Source organism: Benincasa hispida, chromosome 7 (assembly GCF_027475165.1).
Source record: "Benincasa hispida cultivar pf3 chromosome 7, pf3_genome.v1.1, whole genome shotgun sequence".
NCBI lineage: Eukaryota > Viridiplantae > Streptophyta > Magnoliopsida > Cucurbitales > Cucurbitaceae > Benincasa > Benincasa hispida.
In genome coordinates, this window is record NC_143484.1 from 24,688,581 (window position 1) to 24,695,797 (window position 7,217).

General features: G+C 29.7%; 1 long non-coding RNA gene across 1 annotated transcript; it reads right to left on the minus strand.

Annotated features, from left to right (window-relative positions):
- Positions 1 to 4,388: 4,388 nt before the first annotated feature.
- Positions 4,389 to 5,998, minus strand: LOC120069517 (uncharacterized). The gene is made up of 3 exons (XR_005479566.2): positions 5,822 to 5,998; positions 5,561 to 5,697; positions 4,389 to 4,991 (listed from the first exon to the last, which is right to left on the minus strand). It is a non-coding gene; the product is annotated as an uncharacterized LOC120069517 (long non-coding RNA).
- Between the last annotated feature and the right edge of the window lie 1,219 nt (positions 5,999 to 7,217).

Genomic DNA, 7,217 nt, shown 5'->3' on the forward strand with positions numbered 1-7,217 from the left:
ACTAATGGGTCTATTACTCATGTCAACGATATTATCTTCGTTATCTCATAAATTGTTTTCTTGTAAAACAAGAAAATATATTTTAAATATAAAAGGACATTATAAAGTCAAAGACATGAAATTCCATGTACTAACTATGTGTCCACACCAAATTTATTTTTAGATTAATATTAATATATCTATTATTTAATAATTAAAATAACTAGAAAAATTATATCCATCATTTAATGCAGTTCAACATTAACTAATTTAAAATAGAGCTATTTCTTAGTTTTAGACGATTGCGGAAAAATGGTTCTCTTTAAACTTGAACATCATGATTAATTAACTAAATCTTCTAAAAAGGGGGGAAAAAATAAAGATATGGTGGAATGAGAAACAATGTTATAACAAGGATAACTAATAATTATTTTTTTTTTTTTTTTTTTTTATAAAATGCAAACTGGGACTACCAAACCTCTAACAACACAGTAGTGTATTTAATATTTTTTTAATCCGCCTAATAAGTTATTTAAAACGTACATCTGCATTATGAAAAGGTAAATAAATATATTTTGTAATGCATAACTTGATTTAAGGCATGAAAATTCATTGTATATTGATTCAAAATATATATTATTAATTTAAGAATTTAATTTTAATAATTATAACCCTATTTAAGGTATGTAGTTTATATTTGATGGTTATTTTAATATTATTATATGGATGCGACCTCGTGGAAAATAAAAGAAATTAATTGAACCCTATTAAAAATGTTTTGTGCTGTCTCTTTTGACTTAATTTACTTTTTTTTATCTCGCGGTTACCTTTGATAAATATTTTAAATTTTTATTCATCAAGTTTATAAAACTTAAATTTAACATTTGACACCAAATCAAACCCTTTCAATTTATTTAATGCATATATTGATTTAAGCTATCGAAATTCAGTGTACATTGATTCAAGATATATACGATTAATTTAAGAAATTTAATAACTTGATTTATGATATGTCTTATATTTTAGGAAACGGATTCATATCTTTATGCAATGCATAACTTGATTCAAGGCACGGAATTAATGATACTAATTTAAGAAATATATTTGATTAAATTAGGAAAATAATTTCTCTCATGACTATTAGAGACAGATATTGCATAATACGTATTATTTTTTTCTTGATATAAGTATATGAAAATAATGAAATTTGTAAGAAGGAAAAAAATATATAATAAAAAATTGTTGTGAGTTTTGATACAAAAATCATGCCAGAGTTGAAGGAACTATTATAATTCTACTATTGAGACAATAATTTGAAAATAAACATTTTTTTAAGTTAAAAACGACGTTAGAAGAACTAAACTACAATAGTGTAAAATACAATCAACCGTTTGTTTTAAATGTATGGAAATATTATAATTGTAAAATTCGAAAGAAATAAATATGAATTTCAAAATTAAAAAACAAAGACGTTACCAAACCCATCTTAAATTACAATTAAATCTCAAAAAAGGAAAAAGATGTTGAAGGAAACCAAAAAAAATTCCTAAAAGAGTAACCTCTTTAATGATGACCCAAATAATTCTATTATAAATTGGATCTTTCTCAAATCGTAGCCTATCATATCAAGAAAAGCAAAACCCTAAAAGTAAAGAGAAAAGACATGGGTCATTGTTTCTTACACAACTTATTGCTTCCATCACTTCTTTTGATTTTAACCATTGTAGGATCAATAATGTAACCATGTTCAGCTTTGCCAAAGAGTTCAAAATACCCACGTTCTTTCAGTAAATGGACAGTAGCAATTGTGAACCAATTAAGTTCAAATCAGAAACTATTCGCACACTGCAAATCAAAAGATGACGATTTGGGAGACCATATAGTAGAAGTTGGGCAAACCTATCAATGGCAGTTTCAGGAAAATGCATTGTCCACAACGCTCTTTTGGTGCACTTTAAGTACTCCAACAAACCTTCACCTCACATTCGAAGTGTTTTGGAGAGAAAAAGGAGAGTGGTTGGGTTCTCGGTGCAATTTTAGGGCTTGCATGTGGTATGCTCGAGATGATGGCATTTATCTATTAAATATTCCTCAAAGTTCTTATGAACTTATACATAAATGGGAACACTAGTTTGATATAGTTGACCAAACACAAAGCATAGCTCAAATGTCATCTATATATGGATTATGAAGTCTGTAGTTCGAATCCCATCATCCCCCGTTATACTTAAGAAAATATTATGCAGTTTACCATATATTTAAATTCTAATGTTTGTCGAACACCTACTCTATGTTTTTTATCCGTCAACTATGAAGTGTATCGTTTATTTAATGCTCAATATTTGTTTGATTCAGCAAGCAATGATATTTGTTTTCTCGTTTTCTAAAAGAAAGTTATAAGAATGAGATACCAATACTAGGAATTAAGGTTGGTATACTATTTCATGGTCTCTATAAGTTATGTTTTATTTTGGTTATTATGATTATAAATATTCAATTTTAGTCTTTGTTCTCCTAGTAACTCTTAAACTTAATCGTTCCCATAGTTAGTGTTTGCATTGTTGTTTTTTTTCTCAAAAACAAACAAAAAATATATTAGCATTCAACAAAAATTGTAATTTAACCTAATATTAACGGAATGTTATTGCATGAGTAGAAGATTGAACCTCCAAACTTCGATGTCATAGTACTTTTGAATATCAAAACACTATTACATCATAGAATATACTTTATTTAATATAAATATGATTTAATTGGTATATTCAATATCATCCATACCGATCAATATCATCCTAGTTGGTTAAACTTTTGTCTAATAATTAACTAAATGTAAGAGCATAAATAATTATCATAAATTGAAATTAGTATTATTTAATATAATTACGTTAAATCATTAATCAAAAGTTCTATTGGTTTGCCGACTATTGTTACAAGAAAAAGTAGCATGATTTTATGGCAATAAAAGATAGTATGAAAGGTCTGCAAGGTTGGAAGGATAAATTTATTTTCTATTCTGGAAAAAAGAGATTCTTATTAAGAGCATTTCTCGGGCAATCCCTGTGTATCGAATGAGTTGGTTTCGCCTTCCTAAGGGCTTTTGCATTCAAATTATGGAGTTTTGTGCGCACTTTTGGTGGAGCTCATCTCAGTTAAATAGGAAAATTCGTTGGATGCGATGGGAAAAATTATGTATGTCAAACAGGTTGGGAGGCTTAAATTTTAGGAACGTTGAGTTATTTAACCCAAGCCTTTTTTAGCAAAACAAGCATGGTGGATCCTCCAGAATCCTTTATCCCTGATAAGCAAAGTTTTAAAGGGTAGTTATTTCCCTTAATGCTCGATATTGGATGTTAAAACATTCCCAATCTGATTCATATTTCTGGAGGGCATAAGGAAAGTTATTAGGAATTTGTAGTCAACATTTCCTTTTAAGGACACTTGGCTATCTCGCCCTTCTACGTTTGGGGTGATAACTCACAGTGATATAAATGACAACAAATGGGTTGCTAAGTCTATATAGCCTATTGGTTATTGGGATTTGGTAAAATTGCAATCGACTTTTATTCCTGAAGATATAAATGAAATTCTAAAACTTCCTACCAACTTGTCTAATATGGATGATTGGTGGGCATGGCACTATAGTAAAAATGGATAGTATTCGGTAAAGAGTGGTTACAAATGTGCTTTTTTTTTTTTTTTATCGAGGCTTGTACAGTGGGCCAAGGTTAGATTATACATGTGGTTGGTGGCGGAGATTATGGAAGCTTAAGATCCCTATTAAGGTATCCATTTTTTCCAAAGATATTGAATTACTAAAAAGAGAGATGGACTTCATAACTTGAGATCAAGAAACAAACAAAACACCATATAAATCAACAAAACACAAAAAAAAAAAAAAAAAAAAATCACACACAACTCAGTGGAAAGGATCCTTAGGAGAAGAGCTCTCTTAGGCTCCGCCAAGTGAAAACCTCAGGCCATTTTAAAAATAATTAAATACCTTAGACCAAACAACCATACTAATCCATATTAATCACCTTGAGAAGATGCAATGTAGCACCGTTGACGTGTATATTACATTCACACCGCACATGATTAATAACAACAAAGTAAGTTTTCAGACCTTACGTCCCAATCAAGTAACTTGCACAAGTGATAAATCAAATTAAGCTCCGAATCCCAAAGCGAGATCCAATGGGAACACCTCCTATATAGCCTTAATAAAAGGTAATAAAACAATAAATGATTTCTAGATTCAACTCTACCATTACACACAATATAGTCATTAGAGATATCAAACACCATTTACTAATTTGATCCCTTGTCTACAAACGATTTCAAACAACAAACCACGAAATGAATGAACTTTGAATAATATTATCTACAAATGAAAGGAGACTAACTGAAGACACAACGAGAAGCCTAGGATGTAAGAATTTCTAGGCACTAACGACAAAAAATGAACTAGATCTACAATGGAACAAGGATATACTGTTAAGCATTTGATCATCTAGTCTATGAAAAAATGGGGAATTGACCTTTCTCTGTGACATTATTAAGTTTCCTAAAATCTGTGCACTAGCACAAACCTTCATCATTCTAATTTTTAACAATTACCAATACACCGTCGTCATTTTTAATATCAACAATACCTATTTTCTTGGACACACATGATTTTGACATACCTATTCACCATTTGCAATAGGGCGGATAATCCCTACTTCAAGTAGCTTGAAGATCTCCTTCATCATTACATCTTTTAAATCGAGTTTAAGACACCTGAAAAGCTACCTCCATGGTTTGGTTCCCTCTTCAAGTTCAATCATGTGCATGTAAACTACAAGATTGTAAGGGTCCACCTATGCCTATCTTATGCTCTTGAACAACTTGCACCAACTTGTCTTTCTGTTCTATAGTCAATTCTTTGGAGATGATTACAGGTAAGTCCCCCAGATTTCCAAGGTAAGCATATTCAAATGATCTTGAAGTGCCTTCAACTCAAGCTGAGGTGCCTGAATAACGTATGATAAGATTTTTCAGTTATAACATTAGTAGATGATCAAAACGTATCGATTTAGAGAATGAAAGAAAAGATAGTTCTATAGGAGGGATCGTGACATCGGAGTCAATTTAATCCTCGTCATCAACATAAACATCCCATGTCACATTCAACTCAAGGAAATAAAAAAAACTTCAATGTGGCATAAAGTAGGAGTATTATGGCTAAGAGATCACATGACCTAATCGCAAAAACTCACTTACCTCAACAATCCAAAGAGATAAAGAAGAGAATGATCATCCATCCTTGACTACATTTCAAAACAAAAGAAACCTAAACTAAAAGGTGCTAGAAATATAGAAGAAGAAGAAGAAGAAATTTGAGAGTCTCTTCAGCCTCCATGGATCCTAGTAGAAAAAACCTAAAATGGGAGAGAATATAGAATCGAGGGAGCATCTCAATGCTCCTTGTTGTAGCGCTGACAAGTGTTATGATGCTCTTCGACAGATGTTGCATGCGCAACTCAATCTACTAAGATTTGCAGCACTATGATGCAATAGGATGACGTCACAACATCCTCACCTTGTCCTTCATTTTTTCCTAGGCGGTACCCAGCAACAGAAGGCTTGGCTACTAAGTGCATTTTGGTTCTTTTTTGCTCTTTCATGCATCGGGTGCTCGGTGTTGCTCCGAATAGTTCTAAATTAACTCTAATTGACCTGTAGCACGAATACATGATTTGTTTGAGAATCTACAATTATACACATTTAAGCACACTAAACATGATAAACAAGTGAGATTGGAGGCATAAAACTAGCTCCTTCCAGGAGTTTTAACACTTACTAGTGTACCGATCTCGCTAATAAGGAGACATCAAACCTGCCAACTAATTTTTAGGGAAAATAATCCCATGAGACAGGAATTCTTCCTCCAATTATCTCAATCATATGATGCAATCAAATCCCTCATGTAACACCACAAACTTTCCTACTAATGGGTGTATTACTCATGTCAACGATATTATCTTCGTTCTCATAAATTGTTTTCTTGTAAAACAAGAAAATATATTTTAAACATAAAAGTACATTATAAAGTCAAAGACATGAAATTCCATGTACTAACTATGTGTCCACACCAAATTTATTTTTAGATTAATATTAATATATCTTTTATTTAATAATTAAAAAAACTAGAAAAATTATATCCATCATTTAATGCAATTCAACATTAACTAATTTAAAATAGAGAACTATTTTTTAGTTTTAGACGATTGCGAAAAAATGGTTCTCTTTAAACTTGAACAACATGATTAACTAACTAAATCTTCTAAAAAGGGGGGAAAAAATAAAGATATGGTGGAATGAGAAACAATGTTATAACAAAGATAACTAATAATGATTTTTCTTTTTTTTTTTTTTTTTGATAAAATGCAAACTGGGACTACCAAACCTCTAACAACGCATTAGTGTATTTAATATTTTTTTAAGCCACCTAATAAGTTATTTAAAACGTACATCTTCATTATGAAAAGGTAAATAAATATATTTTGTAATGCATAACTTGATTTAATGCATTAAAATTCATTGTATATTGATTCAAAATATATATTATTAATTTAAGAATTTAATTTTAATAATTATAACCCTATTTAAGGTATGTAGTTTATATTTGATGGTTATTTTAATATTATTATATGGATGCGACCTCGTGGAAAATAAAAGAAATTAATTGAACCCTATTAAAAATGTTTTGTGCTGTCTCTTTTGAATTAATTTATTTTTTTTTATCTCGAGGTTACCTTTGATAAATATTTTAAATTTTTATTCATCAAGTTTATAAAACTTAAATTTAACATTTGACACCAAATCAAACCCTTTCAATTTATTTAATGCATATATTGATTTAAGCTATCGAAATTCAGTGTACATTGATTCAAGATATATACGATTAATTTAAGAAATTTAATAACTTGATTTATGATATGTCTTATATTTTAGGAAACGGATTCATATCTTTATGCAATGCATAACTTGATTCAAGGCACGGAATTAATGATACTAATTTAAGAAATATATTTGATTAAATTAGGAAAATAATTTCTCTCATGACTATTAGAGACAGATATTGCATAATACGTATTATTTTTTTCTTGATATAAGTATATGAAAATAATGAAATTTGTAAGAAGGAAAAAAATATATAAAAAAAAAATTGTTGTGAATTTTGATACAAAAATCAT